General features: G+C 38.5%; 1 long non-coding RNA gene across 1 annotated transcript in view; it reads right to left on the reverse strand.

Moving 5' to 3' along the window:
* Window positions 1–282: 282 nt before the first annotated feature.
* The window catches only part of LOC118453725 (uncharacterized), a 36892-nt gene continuing 13977 nt past the window's right edge, over window positions 283–23197 (reverse strand). The window contains exon 3 of the long non-coding RNA XR_004843421.2: window positions 283–349. This is a non-coding gene — a long non-coding RNA (uncharacterized LOC118453725). The remainder of the gene's footprint in view (window positions 350–23197) is intronic.

Consider the following 23197-nt stretch of genomic DNA (forward strand, 5'->3'; position numbering starts at 1 on the left):
GTGTGTGTGTGTAGACGAGACACAGTGAAACAACAGAGACCGAGCCAAGGAGATCGTTAGCGGAGAACTGAGAGTGAGGAAGAGAGCGTGTGTTTTCCATGGAACAGATGTTAGAGGAGTGTCACTCACTCGTACGGGGACCCCTCTTGCTGTAGCACCCTCAGAGCCATAACACAACCTCCCATCGTCCTCTGACACACAAATCTCCACTCACACATGTCCACATGCTGGGATTTTGAGTGGCAGTTTCGCTGTTGCTCTCGCATGCCGGGGGGGGTCATCACCTTTTCCATCTGTTCCTGATTGGCCCCCCGATGTGGAAAGTAGTCGCCTTACAAAGTCCTGTCCCCTGAACACAAAAAAGGAAGAAAAAAAACCTGAGGTAGAAATCATTTTTTGAATTTTTTAACCTTTTGAGGCAATTTAAAGTCTCCGAACGAAAATGTAAAACATTATAATGCAGAAACTCTACTTTGACATGAGCCAGAAGAGCTTACCCAGTGCAGGGGGAAAGCCTGCCCGAGTGGACATCAGAAACAGTCTGAATTTGAAGAAATGGAAGGAGCAAGTAGAGATAATCTGTCACCTGTCCCTTGCACGAGTGTAGTTTGAATCTCACAAATGATAGCAAGTGTCTACAGAACAACAGAGCGAGTCCATCATCACTTTGACGAAACCAGAATTCTGTAATGCTAGATATTTTGCACATAGGTTAGAAGTTACGTGTTTCATTGTATGTGATCATCTATTTTGCACCACATTCTTGCAGCAGTTATAAAAAATCTAAAGGACATCAGGCTACAGTGCTATAAATCTATCAGGTATACAGCAACTCTTCTGAAACTAAATGTGAAGTTGTGGAAACAAGTTCTGTTTTCAGCTAAATAATAAAACCTATCTGATGGCATTACACTAAGAATATATATCACCCTAAAAATATCAAAAGGAATTTATTGCAATTGGAATATCAGTTGGATATGGAGGATGTCTACATTTTGTATTTACTTCCGAAGAAGTATCCCTTCAGGACAATGATGAACTTTTAATCTGATTCAGTGGCTTTTCATTTGGCTGATAAATATTAATGCCCAACTGTCTTGTTTATTGCCAGCTTCCCTTTGTAAGAAGAGCATTTAAAACTGTTAGAAGTGGTCTCGATTTCATATAATGCAGAAGTATTTATGATAGAATAATTGCTAGTACCAAAAAACTGTAATCTGAGAATTGTTAGGTGTTTGTTTTTCTTCAACAGACTCATGTTGCACACAGATTTAGAAATAACAAATTATTGCTTCTTATTAATTGATTAGGTAACATGTTGTTGTTTTGTATTCACTCAAATATAGCTGATGATTTTTATATATTGATTCATGGTTTTTAGATTTCTGCCCTCACGCAGAGACTGCTTTTCCTTCATTTTATGGATTTCGTTCTCGTTCTGATCTCACAAGTCAGACTTCGGGTCAATACTGCAACCCGATAGGACCACACAGTCTGGTCCCTAAACCCCAGTAGGCTCCTACCTCCACTGTCACAGCATTACTGACAAATTATTCACCTTCGCAGTACAGTCACAGGGAATGATGGGGGCGGAAGAAAAAAAAAAGAGCAGACACGTTGATGAGGTTAAATTAAGCATGGTAATGCCTCTTTCCCATATCAGATTTGCAGCTGGCGTATGTTTTAGAGATAAGAATTGTAGACTGCTGTCTGTGTTAAATGGCTGGGTAACCTTTAGTAGTTCCAAGAGCCATAACAAAACAATCTCAATGCAACAAGTGTTTTGTTAAAGGTCTAGCTTTTAGTTTGTTGGCATCTACCTGGAACTGTTGTTGAAGTGCAGTGTGCTCTAAGTTTCAGTTCCTAGATCTGTATTATTAGAAGCCACTGATTCTAGTTACTGTTAGTACCTTTAACACAGTTTCCTGGAAGACTGAAACAAGACTGTGGCCTGTCTATGTGTTTCTCTCTTAATATTTTGGAGGTTTAGTATTTCTCAAACAACCCCGATTCCCAACACCATCAAAAAAATGACTCGGTTCAGATACATATTTAACACACAGCGGCAGGAAATGTGGAAGAAAAGAAAAAACAGCTTAAAACAGTAAGAGTTCGTTTTATCTACAGTGAAAATCTCCCGCAGATGTGTCCGCATTTATCAAACTGACTGATCTCCTCTGCTCGCCTGTACATCCTGCTGCGCTGCCATTGTGTTTCTGCTCTAAGACTTGGGAAACAGACGCAGAGAGGCTTTTGGGAGGATTATTATGGGTTGAAGGAAAAACGGGCTGGTGGATGGAGAGAACTCACTAAAGTGGTGGGAGGTGAGTGGTTGGACGGAAGCTGAAATGGGCTTTGTGTTAATCCAAGCAGGATGGGAGGATGGAGAAGATGAGCCGAGGTCTGTCTGCTTCCCTCAATTTAAATGACTGTATATGTATGTGTGTATAATAAAGGATCATCGAAGGTCGCACCGTTATAACAGCGTTAAGATTCACACATATACAGAAATTTGGTGACGCCTTCCTTTTACTAAGCTTTCTTTTAAAACCTCCCGTATTAGGATTAGAATTTGGTTTAAATAAATAAAAATGAAAAAGAAAATATTGCAGAAAAAGAAAGGAGCAAAACAAAAGCTATCTGGTTTCACATTGCAGTGAAAGGAGAGCCACTGCTGAGGAAAATGACACCAGTCAATCTGAGAAGACTTATTTGTGAGCTATGATAAAAAGCAAGACTCGCATGCACAAATACATTTTCCTGAGGCATTTTGTGGCTCCTCCTTAGTAGTTTATTCCCAATCTGCTGTGCTAATAGAGTCAGAAAATGAATTTACTCCCAGTCACCAAAGCAGTTTTTAATAAAAGGCAAATTCCCTCTCTGCGAGAGTTATTGCCAGCAGTGTCCTTACCACCTCAGAGACCAGCAATTATACCCTAATGGCATTACGCCGTCTCGCTAACAGTTATTAGCATTAAAACTTCCCATACAATATATGCAAAGTTATTATTTGCAATTCTTGAAATAAACAAATACATTGATGTAATTTATGTATGTGTTATAGAGAAAATTCATATTATGCACAAGTTCTCCAAAGAAATAAAAGTTAAATATGAGGAAAGTGAGAACTCTACATGGTCAGAAACATGAAGCTGATTTATTTTAACCAATCTAATTTGCTTTAAATTAAACCCTTAACCCCTTGCCCATGTATTAACTGACTGTATAAATGGATTACAGTGTGTTAAAGCACCTACGCTGTGTTGGTCACTGCTGGAAACGGGCATTTTACTGTGTAAATAAATGATTTAATGCATTGAAACTTTTCCCTTAATTCACCCTGAGAAACTTCACAAAAAACTAAGGTTATGCAAAGGAAATTAGATGATTTCATTTTCCGTGCCTTGAGAGAAAAAAGCACCAGCTGTCGTATTTGTAGGAGTTAATAAATGTCATGGCCAGAAACTGAAGTTTATGCCCATGACCGGTGTACACACCCTGAGTGAAGCTGCTGTACGGCTGCAGAGAATATACTGTGCTTACTGTACTCTCAGGCCTTCCTGATGAACGTTATGCTCACTCTGAAAACTCTGTTGACTACTAAACAAGCTAGTTGCATTTTCACCTCTGTATTTTACGTAGAAAGATTTTGTGACTATTTAAAATACCTCATGCATTTGTATAATATATGTTTACTACACCTCTTATTACATGATGATCTAAAGCACCTCGATCCTAATGGTTTCATGTCTGAAAAAAATATTTTTCAAGCTTCTGTAATCATGTTGTGGGATATAAATAACATTTTTAAAAGTGGTAAATATTTAATTTGGCAAGTTCTTTATTATACTAGATACACATTACACTTTTCCAACTATTAATGAGCCATTTGAGAATTGCTTAAATAAATTAATTAATCTTGCGTGTATTAAATTCACCTACAGTGCATGATGTCATCCTTCCAATATTTAAATACAAAGTAAAAATGTATATGTCAGAACTACACACGCCTCACATATTTCAAACAAGGAAACACTCCAATCACTAATCTAATAAATACAACCTGCAATAAATCACTAATTATTTACAGAAGAGCCCTTTAACAGCTTTGGACTGTGCATCTCTCGGACCCACAGGTCCCCATTCTCCATACCCTCTGCGCTAATGCAGCACTAATGCAGTGAATGGGGGGCTTGTTTTTATTAGCCAGTGTCCCACTGTTTGGATAATCTCTCGATTTACCAAAGCCCCTCGTTGACAGCCCTCCTCGTTGAGTCCCGAGCCCCTGCAGGTGTCCAAACACCAGCTAATGGAGCCAGCACGCTCTTTAGGCAGAGAGATATATGGACTCCATTTTGTCAATGTAAGATTTTTCTCTGCTGGGCAGCATATGTGTCAAAGTCCCAGATTTATCATGGAGATAGCTTTGGCAACTCTCGTTCTGGCACAGACTCAGAAAGACACCATGTTAAATAAAATAATGTGCAAAAATAGGACACTCAAATGCTTCCGGCGAGTTCTTCTCCCACGCTAGCTGTCCAGCAATCAACACATGTCAAACATAATAGGCATCAGTTGTACTGTGTTTATAAATGCCATGTGACTACATATCTCAGCCAAAGAAGAAAACAAGAGCATCACTGCCACGTTACCTTTGATTCCACAGGAAATACACAACCTAAACCGCTGATGGTATTAAAGTGGGATTTGAACATTTGTTTATGGCGATTTCATCATGTCAGAAAAGCCCAAATAGAAATATTTAGCTGTAAATTTCTTTTTTTTTTGGTACTTTTTCCAATGACAGAGGAGTTGAAAGAGGTTTAAAGTCTTATAAACAGAAGGAAAAATGTTGCTTCAGGGAGTCTAAAAGATATGCAAGAGCTTTGTAGAATAATAACTTTTTTTTTTAGTTCATCTTTTTAGGAATGCGCACTAGGCTTCTATAATTTTTTTGCCACAGGTTGAACCTCCATCTATTAAATTCCACGAAGGCATTGAAAACGATCATTTTGATCTCGATTAATATTTCCTACTCTCGTATTTGCAGAGCAGCAGCAACAGGGAATGCAATAAGAGAGTTGTGTATATGATGGTTTTTCATGTCAACCCATCAGAATGGATGATGACTTCACACCAAGCCGGGTAGGGTGATGACGGGATAGACCCTAATGTAGACAGCCATAAACACAGCAAGCCATCTCTAATCCTGAGAGGCTCCTTTGTGTACCTCACACTGCACAAACTGTTTTGATGAATCTCCCGACCCCTGACCCTGCGATGACGGATGACGCTCTGAGGGGAAATGTAACCAGAAGGCAGCAGATCACCCCGGCCATCCTGTTTGGGAAATGAAATGCACTGTTGCTTCATCATCCAGAGTTTTTACTCTACACGCTGTGGAGAGAGACATGAATGCAGTATAGATTTAGTCTCGCTTGCATTAACGTGAATTACAATTGTTGTAATTTACAGGATAACTCACTTTTTTCCATTCTGTTTACATTTATATAAACTGTATCTTGAATATTTTACTCAAATTATTTACTTGACGTAACCGAACGGGCTGAAAAATGCACTTCAGAATAAAAACCGATCCGGTTCGGTATTGAAGTGGTTTAACATCTGGGGCCCAGACACAATCACTTGTCATGAAGTCTAAACTACATTTCTACCACATCATACAAAGGCTCCCACAGGATTAAACTGTGCATCAGTCATAGCTTTTTAAGCTCAGTATTATCGATGACATGTTGACAATAGCTAATAACAGCTTAATAAATGTCATTACATTGAAAGAGTATATGTTGAAATAGGTAACTTGTGTAATTTGTCCTGTTTGTGATTTGTCTTTCCAAATCAAATTATTATTAGTTTTAAATTACGAAATAATGCTTTGATGATTATTTGCGAGAGTAATATTTATGCGTTTTAGATGCAGATTAAACAGAATGAACTGTACTGTTCTTCGCGGACGTGAAAATCAACACAAGGGCACAGTTAACACACACACAGTGCACAAATCCACAAACACACACACAGGTCATGTCTCCTTGCACAGAGCCTGTTTGTAAGAGCAGCGCATTTGTGAACCTGACAGTGGAAAATCTGAGCTGCTCCTTCAGCCTCCGTTTGGTCTTGGCGTTTTGATTTGTTTGACAGGGAAGAAAATTATAACAGCAGGGGGAAAGAAATATGAAAATATGACTGGTAATACTTTCAAAACACAGATTTTTTCCCTGCTGTCTTCACAGAATCCATAGTGGGAGTCTGCATGTGTCTGTGTGCTTGGACCGTTTGGGCTTGTACTCTCCTCTTGTGTTTGTATGCTTGTTTACATATACCGTGCATGTGCGCACACATGTGCGCACTTCAGGATGCAACGCTACAACAATGAATCATCTTTACTGATGACATGGTACGCTAATCGTTTGTCTATATATTGCAGGTTTGTTTCCATATCTCAAGGGTTTCTTGCGGTCTCCTCAACATTTCTCTGACTCGATTCCATGATCTTCATTTCATTCATGTATTTATTTATCCAGTTTGCTTTATTGCTTTGATTCTCTGAGCCCGGGGTTATTTTGTTTTAATGAACGCGTTATACTTCTCCTTTGTTAGACTCAGTAACTGAACTTTTCAGAGTAAACTTTTCTCATTGTAGCTGATGGTTCAGTTGAGGAGAGCAAACAGACTGTTCTTTGATTATTCATAAATATGGCATATTCACCAAGAAAATGACCCAGGGAGTAAACTCTGAGAAAATTACACCACAAAGAGAAAAAAAGTCGACTTTGTCAGCGTAACATCTTTGCATCCTGATTTCAGACCATGTTCCTCCACTGTTTATATTGCTAAACATTATTACTTTTCACTTTGGGAAAACACCTCATGCTGCCAAAACAACACTTTACGCTACTGTTGACCTCTTGACCCTTCAGCCTTATCCTAACCACAGCCACGTTCCCACTCTCTAATAAACTCAGCAGCCACTTAAATACAGCCATGCCTGAAAAACTGCATAATAATATTTTCTATTGATTATTAATGTAACTCTACAACTTAGTGTGCCACAGTTGAAGCTGTTGATAAGACAGAAAGCTGAATATTGTTTTAGGGTAAAATGAGAAGAGCTACGGTTTAGCTGTGTTTGTGTTTAAATCCAGACTAATCACTCATCAGCTCCTGTGTATGTGCTACAGCTACTGTGCACATAACAACTCACCTCCCCAGAGAATGCAAAATACCGCCATCATCAAAAATCTGTCTAATTGGCTTCCACCATTAATACAATGGCCACTGTCACCAACCAGTAGCAGACGAAATGTAATTTTGCTATTTGCTGAGGTAAAACTGCTGCCCTGTTTCAAAGTACATCTTTTTTTGATACAAAAGTGTTCAGTATATATATATTTTTTCAAGTCGACCTGTTGTTTTTGCCCTTACGGTGTATTTCACACACTTACTGAGTGGACCTAATCCTTATTGGATGAGGCATGCAGCATAGCTAATATATCAGACAAGCTTGTGGTGCAGCAAGTCGCACAGATTAAATGACTTCAGTGTTTGGGTTGCGAGGGCTGAGTGTTGGTCATCGGTCCATGCCAGAAATGAACCTAAATCATTCAGAGGCAAAAAACAGACACAGAAAACACTGATGCTATTGTGCGGTGTGTGCAAACCTAGTAAAGCTGTTAGTGAAGTGGAGAAAGGCAGTAAGGAAAGAAGAGGAAGACAGATGAAGCAACTGAAAAAGCAGAGACTAAAAAGTGAAGAAGGAAAAAAGTGATAATTAAATGAAAACAAAGGAGGTGTGAACTTAATCCAAGAAAGACAAAGAAGGACATAAATGATAGAAGAAGAACAGGATAAAAAGAGAAACAGGGGGAAAGTGAGGGAGTTTTAGGAGAATCAATGCAGCGTCTCTCCACTGGGACCGAGCTAACAGCACAGCAGACCGTGGATCTCAGGTGTCCAGTCGATGGCTGATGCATTAGGCTGCTGATACCCGCCGCTTTGGGTTCAAACACACATTTTCTTAATACAACATGAGCCCATTTCCCCCCCTCATTAATCATGTAACCTGATTAGGGCTAGAGGTCTGGCCCGTACTGAACCCTTCTCCACTCGCCGCCTTTCATTTTGTCAGGCACACACGTGAGAATATACATGTGTGTTTATGCAGAGATATTAACCCATGGTTTCCCATATGTTTAAAGGAGGACGTGTCAGTGCAATCAAACTAAAGCTTATGCATATGTCTTTATATACTCACACAGTTCTATACATAAGGTTTAGTAAACTGGGACTGTTGCCTTTGTTGCTGTATTTACCGAAATGATCCTTTCAAATAGACATTTATTTAGCAATGATCCATCTGTATCAAAAATCAGTATTAAAAGTATAATAATTTCTTCTTAAAACAGCTGGAGAATATCATTTTTAGTAAAGTTTTATCAAACTTGAGCAAACTATTGGTTACATCAGTGAGGAGCAATTTTCAGAAAAGTTAATTATACTTTTCCTAATTCTTTTGTGCTATTTTGTAAAGTAGGACAAAGTATCATCACATAGATACACTAAACATTGAACTGGGGTGAGACAGCACTGGGAGGCTATAGGAGAGTGGGGAAAAATGTTCCATACTTTTATAAAAACAAGTAGACCTAAGAGTGTTATGATTATGACTAATTTAAACCGCGCATCAGGGTGAAGAGTGTGAAAGATAGGCTGACAGATAGAGTTAAACCTAATACCAATGAACTGAATGCCTCTCTGGTATTCATCAACATATGACCGGTCTAATCATTGATTGGCTCAGGTTCATTGCCATGCAGTAGAAGTGAACTGTGACAGATAACCCAACGCACTTTAATTCTAGAGAAGGGTCACATAATGGTGTTCTGTGATTTGGCCCACATAACCTAAAACCAAAGCTAATTTTTCCCCTTTTTTTCATTTTCTTATAAAGATCCATAAGACATGTATTTAGCGACAGTAAATATTCGCACGATTCTTATTCTTTCGCCTTGCTCACCTAATGTTTGTTGTGTCGTGTTCTTACCAAGTCAGATGCTCGCAAATACAGAGACTGTTTGGGGAAAAGCTACCAGACCTTCATTTTTATTTGATTCAAGTATGCACACAAGCAACAGTCACTGGGCTGTTCATGTAGATTCTTTTTTTCCCCACCTTGACTACTTCAGATGAAAAGATATGTCAGATGTTCCATAACTGCTTTTGATTGCTGTACAGTTTGTCCACTTAAACTTTCTTTGACTTCAGCTTGTTTATAGACACATCAAATTAACACACACACACACGCACTTACACATATATTTACCACTGTATATCGGGCAGGACTCAGTGTAGAGTTCATTTTCTTCTGCCTACTTACACTTCTTCTGCCAGAAGCTCCTGTTTGTATAAATTCTGATTAAACTGTGTATTTAAATATTTAAAGACAAAAACATTTTGATTTCATTTTTCTTCATTTATCCCATCCCAAAGTATTATCAAAGTATAGTGTTTTATTATGTGTGTGTACTTTCAAAAGTCCTTCACTCAGTTACCATTAACATTTAAAGATTTGTTTTACAACTCATGATTTTACATACATTATACATATGATTTGCATATATATCAGAAGCGTCAGAAGCTAAACAGTTTGGATAAGTGGATTAAGATTGCCTGTTCACCGCACCTAAATGAATGGCATTGCAAATCGTGTGTGCACATGTAGGTCTGTATAACCTCCTAGATTAATGACTTACGGCGCTAAGTTTAAGGTAAATAGACCGTTACTTATCTAGTTCCTTTCAGCTTTATTTGAGGACTCAAAGCACTTTCTTATTATAATCCTCATTCACCTATTCACACACACATTCATTTTTTTCTGCGTATAAGCACTTTTAACTCGCTTGTGAGCCACAGCCACATTATGGAGGCACTGAATGTATTAGCTGTCTCCAACACTGCTACTGTGTTTTTGGACTGTGTAAAGTTAATGTATTAACATCCACTCAGTTTATAGACAAAAAAGACTTTATCTATGAAACCTAAAATAGTTTATTAATTTATTAATATTTCATGTCCAAAATTACATTTTACAGCTGGAATATGAAAACCTGAGAATTATGATTTTTTTTAAAGGTATAAATAATTTAAGAGTAGAAAGAAGGTATAACTGTAATATAATTATTGCAAATATGTTTACCAACAAATAAGTACAATTACATTTATTTTAACACTCTCAAAAATCAAACAAGTATATTTTTTAGCACTCAATAATAAACATCACTTTTATGTGACTAAATTAACTTTCACGACAGTCGTTTTTGGATTTCTGGCTGTTACCAGATTCTCTATTGAAGGTACAAATTTTGTGATTGATGGTACTGTGATTAGTTTCTCACTTTAGATTAAATAAATATATATATATCTTAATGATAATAACAATAATCAGAAGCTGGGATTTAAATTGCAACTTCTCTTTAGTGTCTGATTCCATTCAGAAAAACACTTTCAGGAAAGGGCTTTTTGAGGCCTGGAAGGACTTTCTTAAGTTTGAGTTTCTTAAGGAAAGTAAGGATAACATCAAGTTTGTTCTAAGAGAGGAAACACCATAGACTCATTTGATGTTTTTACTTTGCTACCAGGGTGACATAGTTGCATCGATGACTACAGGAGTATCCATCTAACTAAAACACTCCAAATCAGAAATCACAAGATCTAGATCATAAGGTATTGTAATCTACCCACAAGTACTCAAAATTTGTCAAATAGGACCAATGAGATCGTGCAGTAAGCAAATATTTTTAGTTTTAATACAAGAAAATGCTAAAAAAAAAAATTAGTAACCCTTACAATCCACTGTACACTTAAAGACTGTGAATTAATTATACTTCTATAGCTAAATGTCTGTTTTTCTATTCCTCCATTTAGAGGTGCTTGAAAATGCCAATAAAATATAAATCTTTCTGATAACACTTCCCTGGTTAAAACCCTGATAAACGATCAGTGTCCGCTGCTTTTTTATCTTAATTATAATCACACCAGCATCATCTTGGTGAAGTAGCAGCGATCTACCAGTCTTAGTGTGAGTGCACAGGAAGCTTCATCAGTAACAGAAAAATAAAAGCATAACATGCTTTTATTTTTATGCTTTTTAACATGTCTCTCTGCAGGTGTATGTTTGTGTGCTGACAGAGCTGGAGGGTAATAGAAGACCAGGTCAGTCTGGGTTTACATCCCTGAAACACTGCCACAGATACCCCCACTGCGTCTGTCACTCAGCTTATGCACACATAAACCTGGACAGTAACATACAAACACACATGTGTACATGAAAACGTGAAGAATTTTAAGTGTGCAATGAGTATAGTCGGTAAAAACAAAATATTTATCAGAAAATTGTTTTGGACTATAAATTACTTTAAAAAACTTTAAATGAATTTAACCTTTTCTAACTTAACAGCTTTACTGAGTTTGCTGATTTTTATTAATAACTTGTGGTCTCTTTGAGAAGTTGATACACTTTGAAATCCCATGAAATTCATATCCATAGATATATGATCTGTGTAAAATAAACAATGTAGACAATGTTTATTTTAGAAGACGTATTATCATGTAAATTGCCTAACTTATTTGTTATTGTGAAGTATGTCTTTTTCTTAGCCAAAAAATTTATTTCACCAAAAATTGCTCGCACAACCTGTTTTATTACAAGAAATTACAGTCCACATTTTCATTCAAAAGAAGATTAAATTTAAAAAAAAAGTTTATTAACATGTTATTCTCAGATATATTCATGAAATCTTTTCAACAATGTTACAACTTTAAAACTAAAAGAGTAACCAGAATACCACAGTTTTGTTACTTAAGATTACCAACCTACATTTCTACAGTGCTATTATGAAGTTCTCTCTCTCCAAGCATTCCTAGAGAAACTCTATCACCATAACCCCTCCTCATGTCAAGTAGATCTTCCATTTTACTCTATAAGAGATCGATCAAACATTTAGCATTTTTGGTATTTTATCATATTCTCTTTAAGATAGATAAACAGAAGATGGATGGATGGATGGATGGATGGATGGATGGATCTTCAAAGATCACATCCCAATTCTCAAAGATTACATATGAACGATATACAGACAAGGCCACATTACACAGTATTTTTGGACAGTCTCTAAGTTATAGCTTTGGGACTGTTTTAGTGAGACTGACCAATGATTATTGCTAAGCATTATATTTTGCATGCAATGCAAGAGGTTCAATTATTATCTCTCAAACAAATATATGCAGGTAGCACTCCTAAAATTTACTGTCTCAGTGAAATAAAAAGTAATGCTCTGTCTTAAATTGCTCTTTTTCTGTATCTGCATGTTTTCACTGTGACCTTCGTAAACGCTTTCCTGATGTGTTTGAGTGGCAACAGGCTAAGCAGGTTATTCTAGTTATTCTACTGCTCAGAAACGCATTTAAGGTACTCCTGGGGGATCATGAAATGTTCCCAGCCCAGACAAGGTATATAATCTCTCCAGCAGGTTCTGGATCTACTTTCAGGTAAAGGGAAGCAACCAGGATGCATCCAAACCAGATGCACAACCTTTCCTTTAAACACGGAATAGCAGCAGCTCTACTTCTAGCTCCTCACTCGATCTCTAAGGCTGAGCCCAGCCACCCTAGAGAAGAAACTCAGGCACTTGTGTGAATTTTTTGGTTATTGCCCATATCTCATGAACATATGCAAGGGTAGGAAAATAGGTGAACCAGTAAAATGAAAGTTTGTTGCCGACACCATATAAATTTGCCAGTCAATACAACATTCACTCCATATAGAGAATTATATTGTGGTTGTTTGCCGATGAGTGTGCAGTTTCACGCTTGGGTCCACCCCTCGCTCATCACATCCATTTTCAAAATACCAAAATGGCGCTGGGCTTGTTATGGAGCTTCACAAAAATGTCTCGGTGGCTAAGTCCATCTTTTATACTATCTATAGTTACAAACGTTGGTGCGGTCTCATATATCATATGTTGACATCAAGTAACTTCCTCATGAAACAAGAACTGCTTTCATTGCTATGCTGATGACACACAACTAAATCCACCAGCAGTCTGATATGCTTAGAGCTATGTAACAGACACCAAATGTTGATTGCCTTGAAACTCATAAAGCTCACAGATGCATCACTAGATTTGTCAGAATTTAATCCTGAATTTGATAACCTGGTTCCTCCATTAAGTCTAATGGAGTAAAGACAGGGCAGAAAATTTAAATCTGCGATATGTGTATGCCGGAGAGTTATCATTCAGTTAACACAATGCCAGAGATTCAAGACACCCATCTGAACAAATGCATTGGATGCACTTATGGTAAACTCTTTATTATGTTCTACTTGTATGTGCAAACATACATGTAGCACTCTAGCGCAAAAAAGGATACATTTGGCTCCTTCCTTACTTTCCTACATTCCTAAATGGTTGTCACACCAGATGGATTTGCATGTTTTATTTGTCCTTCTGGACACAACCCTCCTATTAATTGACCTTAGGACTGGCACTAGTAGTACACCAGCATGAGGGAAAATCAGGTGATAAAGAAAGCAAAAAGCCATCAGCCATCAACCGTCCTGACCACATTTTGTCATGTGAGTTCAGGTTGCTGCTACCTTGCACCACAGTGTAGAACCAATAGATACTGAAAACCTTTCAGACAGGTTATTTTAGATTTAGATTATTTTTCTATGATTACTGATTTTAAAACACTTGATCTTGAATTTGATCTTGTTATTCTATTTATTTATTTAATTTTAATTTTAGTTTGTTTTTTTTTTACCTCATTGATCTGTGCCTCGACACACAACAGTGTTTGTGATTAGTGTTTGAAGACTTTAAGTTGTGCGAGTTTGTGAGGGGAACTGGCTTTGTGGCTTCTCCTGATCCAGGGATCTTTCAATGGAAGGTAAATGTGTTAATCAGGGCAGATACGCTAAAGATACTGAGTCTATAGTTTAAAATAAACAACAACAATTTATCACAGTACAATGTAAGTTGACAAAAAAGTGTTTCCTTGTTGCGGAAACTGGTTATTTCCTCACCAAAAAGAAATGCATATATATATAGATGTATATCATTAGTCCATCAGTAATGAAAGCACCACTACACACTGCATGCATACTGCGCTAACCCAGAGCCTTCATCTAATGAGGCCCCATGGTCTCCAGATCAATAAAGTGTTAAGAGGCCCTTTGAAAATAACACTGTAGTGTTAAGTTGGTCTGTCAAGCATACAATCCACAAGCTGGGCAGCAGCACTTCAACTTAAGAGCTGCCATCTTGTTAACATGGATTTACTCATCACTAGTTTCAAATGGACTATGGGCATTGCCCAACCTTCTACTCGCATAGCATAGTAAATAGTAATGTACACACGCAAATGGAGATAATTATGCACGAATCTTAATTACTGTCACGAACCTTTAGTTGTATAAATAACTATTTGGCAGAAACTACAGATCACTGAAAGTGAATAATGGTGCTTGTGATTTAAACCACATACCGACACAGAGGTGGCCCATAACAATGGTGTAATTTTACATACTATGGTATCTCTGGCCTAAAATAATACTTGCTTTGGACACAAATGTTTAAGACGGAACGGTTGACAGTACATTAAAATGTGTAATATAAATTTAAGAAAACAATAACACGCTGAAAAATGCAGAATGGAAATCACCCTCTTTTATTGACTGAACTGGACCTCCTTTCCCACCTTCACCATAGCCAACTCCATCTTTCCAAAGAGTCACTGTTAGCCTCACTGTGTCTCCCACCCACAGCCTAGCAACACACATACACACACAACGTAAGTTTGAGGGCGAGCTAGCGAATTCCTGAGGGCTATCCGGTTTCGGGTTGCCTTGGCAACCAAGCACGGAGGCAGATCCATTAATCATTGAGAGCAGTTCACTCCAGAGTGGAGGTCAGACTGATTGCTGTGGATTGGGTATCATCCCAAAACACACATACACGCATACACACACACACACACACACTTACACACATACACATGGACCTTGATTTAAATTAGAAAAGCTTGGTCTTCCAACCCTAAACCACACACATGAAAAAGACACACCTATATACAGTATTAGTATTAGAATGCAAACACAAACCTAATATACAGCTAAAACTGTCAGGGAAGCAATTCCATACTGTATCCTTGAATTTTTTTCTTCCTTGGCCCTCTTTCCTAAAAGACTCGACATACAAACTCACACGTACACGCACAAAACAATCACTCCCTCCAGTGTTGTCTAGGCATCAAGACGGTGGCGTCCATCGTGGTGTCATGTGACGTGGTTACATGGAGCCGAGTGGATTAAGAGATTGGAGCGCCACATTTATTTTTCAGGGACTCGGCTGAAACATTAGACCTGCACAGGTGTCTAGGAAAACTGAGAGAGCAAAGACAGAGAGAGAGAAAGAGAGAGAGAGAGAGAGAGAAGCATAGAGAGGAGTGGAAAGACACAAAAAGGAGCAGAGGAGAAAAAGCAACATAAAGACACTTTTTACCACTAAATATCATATTTATGTGTCCACATCTTCTATTCTGTTTTCATAAACCTATGTTTTCTAGTAGTATCTTGTAGTAAACTGTTTTTTATACATTATTATAAATCCACTGTATTGGGGATGCAACAAACAACGGAAGGGATAGCACGCATCAGTACTTCAGTATATTGCAAAAGCTCAGCTGTTTTTCTCATTAGCATTAAATAGTAGTTGAAACACTGGACAAAGGTATTGGTCCACCTACACATCACAATTACAGGACCTGGTCAGCGATAGAAATCCATGCCATGAAGCTGCTAGCAAGGAGATTTTGTGCTGACGTTAATGCCAGAGGAGGTTTGGAGTTCTGCAGTTACTGAGTCTGCAAAATGTTGGCAACTTTAACGCACTATGCGCTTCAGCACTCGGTGACCCCGCTCTGTAACTTTACATGATCTGCTCCTCGTGGCTGTGGTTCCCAAACACTTCAACTTTGCAATAATATCCCTTACAACCGATCATGGGATATGCAGGAGAGAAGACATTTGAATGGCTGCATTCCATGCTTGAATTCAGTGAGCTTTGCACAACAACCTATTTTTTCACTTTTATATACTTGTCCACATATGTCCTGTGAACACTTTAGTATGTAGGTAATGTCACAAAAATGTGGAAAATGCAAAATATATGTTTAAATAGTTTGCCTTTCCTTGCACTGTTGTTTTAACTCACTTTCTTGTAAAACAGAGATGCAAATGCCAAAGTAAAGAAATAAGAATGTAGACAGAGAAATGCATTTTCCAGTTTGTTCAGTCTAGGTTTCATTTATTCTCTTCACCAATTGAATGCATCTGCTACCAATCAATTTTACTGAGTAACCTCTATTAAAGGCCAACTATCACTATATTGCAAATACTACAGGCACAGATGGTCAGCGGTGTGCCCATGATCACACAATACATAGACCTCATGCTATTTTATTCACTCACTCACACACACTATCTCCAATGCAGTTTGTCCAGTGAGATTTATGGTGTCCTGGGAAACGTGATGTAGACGGCTACAAATCAGCATGACTATGAAATAGAGAGCCACATGAACACATACACACACACACATATTCAAGTGCACACACCAAATCTAAGCACATTTGTGTCACACACAGAAACGCAGGCACAGCCGTGACTCATGTGAGCACGCATACACTTTCAAACATACACATAGACACACACACATAGGCACGAGCACATGAACACATGAAATATAGGTACAGCCACTGCACCACTGAACCGACTCCCAAAGGTGCCCACTAAATTTACTGGCTCCTCTAGCCACTTCAAAAGCTCTCCATAACTTAGAGGCCAGACGATTTTATTGTTTCATGGAAGAAAGGACGGTGAAAAAAAAGAAGCAAAGGAGAGCGAAGGAGTGAAAGATAGATGTACTGGGAAAAAATTAAATCCTCCTTTGTTTCAGACAATTAAAATTCCTCTGGTTCTAAGTCATGTGGACCCACAAATACAGAACATACATGTTGCCACACCCTTACACATTTACGCCAAAGCAAAAATTTGTTAATTCCATCCTTAATGTCTTTAACTCTTCATCAGTAATGCACATATGCACACATGGAATGGCTGTAGCTCAGGCGGTAGTGCAGGTCACCTACTAATCAGACAGTTGGTGGTTCGTTCCCTATCTGCTCCAGTGCATGCCAAATATCCTTGAACAAGATGCTAACCCCAAATTGCTCTCTGATGGACGAATGTGTGTGAATGTTTGTTAGAAAGAGCTTAGAAGGAAAGTAAATGAGGCAAGTTGACTATGAGAACCAGTCCATTTAGCAATAGAAGACTGAGCATTTTTACATTTTAATTCTCCCCTTTTCCATCTGTACCTGTCTCCATCTTTTTTTCTGCACGTGAACCTCCCTGTGAGTTACGATCAGTGAAGCCAGTTAGACCTAATGATGTAGACACTCCAGGTTATGGGGCAAAGAGCTGGTAGCAGAACTTGTTAATGGCCATTTTAGTAGTAACACTTGCCTTGCGGCACTGCACTAATGATAAGCAAAGGTGATAAGTGGTTGAGTGATCCTGCCATAGGCCTCATTTAAGAATTCAAATCAGTTAATAACGTGGTCGCTATAAAGTGATTTAAGTTTGTTTTTTTTAATAGTTGAAGTTACAGCAACAATTAGGGTTTATAGCGGTATGGAAAAACATCTTACTGAAGTGATGACAGGGCTTGTGCATGGAAATTGCATGGTTTTGTGTCTGGTTTTGATTTGTGCTCAAATGTCAGCTCTACTGCTAAAAAGTCACAGCATGTGTCATTTGCACTTCATCTTCTTTACATAGTTCTTGTTCCATAACATTTATCAGTAATCAAACACTTTTGCTATTCAGCCATGTCAACTGTAAACCCTCGATGCACACACTCACAGTATTGGGTAAGATGAGACTTTGTATTTAGCAAACTGAGCTTCCTGGCAGGTGGTCCACCAAATGTTATCTTTTTAACCTGTGTGCTCGTACATGCACATGCAACACACAAGAGCCTATTTGCTAAATGAGCACAGGTGATCACAAAAGGATAAGGAGGCCTCTGACAGAAGGACAAGGATTTACTCACTAAATCAGCCCAAACAGAACAAAGACACGAAACAGGGAGATCATATTGAAGTTGCACTGAAATATACTAGAGCTCTTCGTGCATGCTCTTCCAATACTTGCTAATTGCATTGCTTCTAAGCAACTTTATATGCACGTGTTTATCTTTCCGTGTGTGCAACCCATGTCGAATAATAGACTAGTACCATCTGCTGCATGATGGCTGAGGCAAAATTCTCAGCATGCAGTTGGTGGTCCCAGCTTTAGCCACCCCACAGATTATCTATCAGTGTTTGCATCTCCATGTATATATGTGTGTATTTCTGTGTGTGTTTAGCTGCTTCACGTATGCATGTGTTCTTCTGTGCACACTGCAGCCCACCAAGTCAGAACACCCAGATGGAATGAGGGATCAAATTCTTGATTAAAAATGGCAGAGGGAGTTCTGAATTTTTCTGTGTGTGTCTGTGTGCCTCGTGTGCCGTGTGCATATGCTGTGTGACACATATACCCTCTCCCACATGTTTTGTACCTGCTCACACACTGAGTTAGGTAAAGTTGATAAATTCCAGATATCCTTGCCGCCCTCTCACAAACTCAGCTTTGCGTCGATGGAAATAGAAATGCGGACTTATTCTATGCAATTAACCTTTAATTAAGCAGGAAAGGCAGCAAAGAGCCACAGAGGAACAATACACTGTCTGTTCATTTATTGGAGTGTTACGGCCCCAGAGTCTCACCCAATACTCAATAGAGCATGTTCAAATTAGGAAATAATTCCTGCTTATGAGCTTTATGGAGGCTTGCCAAAAAAAATGATCAGCATTCGTCATGAAAGCTGTTAAATACAGTAAACACGACTTTGCTTAAAATATCTTTTTCATATGGCTTGATGAAACACATAGTAAATAAAACAGTTAGCCTTTTAAAAATAATATTTTTGTCCTTCTAGTATAGCTAATGGTGATATTATATCCAATAACTGACCAGCTGCCACATCAAAGACAAATTAAAAAAAGAGAGATACAGAAGAAATCCTAAATTGAAATTGATGTAAAATTCCACAGCAGCAAAGGTGGAAAGTAGTACAGCTTTCAGAGTATGTAATGTAATGATGAACTTGCCTGTGTAAACGCTCTGCCCATGTGTGATCTATTTTTGAGACAGAGCCTTACAAATCAAATTAAGTATGCCAGAGACACCTCATGCTTTCCCTTTTTCTGGATTTCTTCAAAATCAACTGGTCTCTGATCTGAAAGCTGATCTGAAGCATTGAAACTGGACTTTTTACAGCAGGTAGCAAGGAGAGATGATTTGCTCTTTTCCTGTCAGATATATCTTTGCCCTGTACTGCCCCGCAGATCACTGCACACACTCCTTTGACTATTTATGGCAGCAGTTAACTCTCAGTGCTCTGGTAAAGAGCTTCAGCAGCAGGTGAAGTCAAAGATATTGCAGAGAACCATATCCCGGGCCTGACACGATACTACAACGCATAAACTCACGCAGATGAAAAATTGCAGCGAGCAAACTCACCAGGGTTAAAGATTAAAATGTGTGTTTTTGTGTGTGTTTTAGAGCTAGTAGTGTGATACCAGATTGATTCCAGACTGGTGTTTCTGTGGTTTTTGGAAAGGTAATACCCTCTGCCCTCTTTTTGCTGTAGCGCTGCTGTTGCACAGCCTCTATCCATTCAGCTGATGGATGTCGCCCAAGAGACTCGCAAACGAAGTGCAACCTGCAACATCAGGAGAGAAGATGCCACAAAAGAAGAGGGAAGAAGGTAAAAGAGGACAAAGGAAGAACAGAAACGAGATCTCAAGTCAACAAAACATAGTGTTATTAAGACGGTGCAATCATCCACTTCTGTAGCGCTCTATTCTACTTTATTCTATTCTGTTCTTTTTGTGAGACACAGCTTAGTGTCCATTTTCTCTTCCTCATTCCAACAGAAGGATTGATCCCTCAGGCCAGAGACCGTTTCAAAATGGGCTTTATTATAGCACACTGTTTCTTTTGATTACAGGAAGGTCTCACTTTACCCCACCACTCCATAGCTGTGTGTATTGTATTACCCACTGTTCTGCCCATGCATGTGTGTCAATATACATGTGTATGCAGATATGTAGTGCTTTTTATTTGGGCTCCAGATTAAGGCCTCTTATTGCCTGGGTTCTGCTGCATGAGTCATTTATTTCAACGTAATATTTAGAGCAGTTTTTACCTCGCATGGTTAAAAAACATGTCCTGTTTGATGTCAAGCTTGCCCTTGTATTGATTTATTTCCAATTATTTCCAAGTAATCACACCTTTGCTCTGTTTTGACTCTCTGACCACGTGCTGGATTTGTGTTGGGCTTAAAAAAGCATTTCAGGCTGATTAATGATATATACAGTATTTAGAAATATCCTTTATTTTTAAATACACGACCACGCTGGTTTATCTAAAAAAGCAGTAAGCAAAGCACGTAAAGTAAGAGGTCCAAAAGTGGTCATAAAAGACGCTGAACATCTTTCATATCCATTTCCAAATGGATATCACAACCACATTTGGAAAGAATAACTAAGAAGTTTCGAATAGAGTTGCATAGTGTTTAATAAATTGAATCTGACTGGCCAATAAAATCCTGCCGTCTGCTCAGAAGGGGTCATTAAAAGGTCAAGGGCCTAGCCCCTGATCCAGACAGACAGCCTCGATTCCGTGTTTTCCGCAAAACACAAATGGGTGAAATTCATACTTCAGCAATGTCAACTTCCCTCTGCAGCGCTGTCACTTACAGCACAGGCCTTGGAGAGCACAGAGAGCGAGTGAGAGAGAGAAGATATATCCTGTATCATTTCCTGTTCTGCCAAGCTATGTCTTTCTGACCTTGTTCATGATATGCCTCCACACTTCTCAGTATACTCCTTCCTGGCGCTTTTATATGTGAATCTGTCTCTCTGTCTGTCTGTCTATCTTTCTTGCTGATCTGCTTTTTGTCTGTCTGTCTGCGTCTTGCTCTTGACTCTACCTGTTTCTCCCTCTACCTTCCTGTCTCTCTTCGTCTACACACGGCTTGCAGCTGGCAATATAAGGTGCTCACTGCAGGACGAGGAGGGTATATTTGCTTCTTTTCATTCCAGGCATCACGCCAGATGCCGCCTCTCCCTCTACACCCATTTTTGACCACATGGTCAAGAGGGAGTGTTTTCTGTTGCTTTTGGACTGCACTTTCAAAAAGCCTTTCCCTCGCCCTGTCTGTCTTCCCTACACGTCTGACGAAAACTCAGACTCCTTTTTTCCAACCAGAAGTGCTAGTTCTGGCATCGTGAGCAGCTCTCTGCAACCCCAACCCCAACGTGCTTGCACACACACACACACATGCGTACGCTAACCACACCTCAAGCCCTTCACTAAAACACCAAATATCTAATTTTTCGAGCAGGAGCATGGAGGAGAGAGATGGAAAAAAAAGAGATACAGCATATTTATGAAAACAAACTGGACTGACGCTTTGACAAGTGCAGTTTAGATTGTGGGTATATACCAACAAGAAAGGTGAGAAGCAGGTAAATGTAAACGTTCATTACATTACCATCGACTGCTGGGCCTCTGATGTACGATCCCAGCTTTCTTAAAAGCTCTCCTCTGACCAAAGTCTAGCTTCTTCTAATTCCACCCAGAGCTCTGGGAATTTATTAAATTACCTAAAATGATCACATAAGAAAAAGAGCTTTAGAATTTGCTGAGGTGCACAGGATAAGCTTTCAGACCTATCTACAGAATCTCTTTAATTCACCAAAAGTGTGTGTGTTTTAAAATGTCAAAGTGCCTCAGTGCAGCTTCTTTTTTGCTGAGTCCATTAAAATTTCCCACATCCTTCTTTTACAAAACACAAAAATTGTTCGATGTTGATGGAGTTAGCCAGTGTACACAGAGGTACTCACTCTGGGAATAATTTATTCATTTTTATGTCTTTCAAATTCCTTCTTTTTGTAATACTTATAGGTAGATTTATTATAGTCATTACAGAATTATTATACGTGTATTTCTTTGACTTTGCTACAATATAACAAAATTTATTAAATAACAATAAACCGGTGCAATAATTTGTAAACAATTTCAAGCCTTTACACAATTAAATGTAGTATAAAGACAATATAAAAAAGTTTAAAAATGTTAATGTTGAATTTGACATCTGCATGTTTTGCACTGTTTTCTCCCATTTCTTCTTTAAATAACACTGTAAGAGCTGTTAAAATGTTTGTGATTTTTTTTAAATTGCAAACAGCCTGATGCAACATTTCAGTCGCTCAACAGTTTATCATCTCCTCCTTTGTCATCTGTTTTCATAATGCACAAATCATTTTCAATGGGGTACAATTCTGGACCAGTTTAGGCAGACCAGTTTAGCATTTGGACCTTTTCCTACTGGGCCATGCTGCTGTAATATATTTAGAATCAGCATTGTCTTGTTAAAATAAACCAGATCTTCTCTCAGTGATATATTGCTCCAGAACCTGTTTATAATCCTCAGCATTAATGGCGCCTTCGTAGATGTGCAGGTTACCTATGCCATGAGCATTAATGCACCCTCATACCATTACAGAGTCTGGCTTTTTAAATTGTGTGCTAATAACAAGCCAGATGGTTCTTCTCTCCATGTTAGTCTGGAGGATGAGGTGTCTAGAAAAGAATTTTGATTCATAAGACCACAGGACAGTTTCCACTCTGCCTCAGTCCATGCAAAATAAGTTTGGGCCCAGAGAATGCAGCAATGTTTCTGGATCTTGTTTGTACCAGTTTAGTTTCGTCTTTGTATGATAGAGTTTTGGCTTACATTTGTGGATGCAGAAATAAACTGTATTCACTGACAGTGGTTTTTAAAACAGGTCCTGAGCCTATGCAATAATTTCCACTGTAGTCTGTTTCAAATACAATGGTGCCTGAGGGCCATGCAGCCATTCTGTATTAGTTTTCAGCTTGTATAGAGTCTTCTCTGGGATAACAATACTTTAATGATAATATTTACTGATAATGATAAAA

The sequence above is a fragment of the Neolamprologus brichardi genome, chromosome 13 (genome assembly GCF_056152115.1).
Source record: "Neolamprologus brichardi isolate AB-2024 chromosome 13, ASM5615211v1, whole genome shotgun sequence".
Lineage (NCBI taxonomy): Eukaryota > Metazoa > Chordata > Actinopteri > Cichliformes > Cichlidae > Neolamprologus > Neolamprologus brichardi.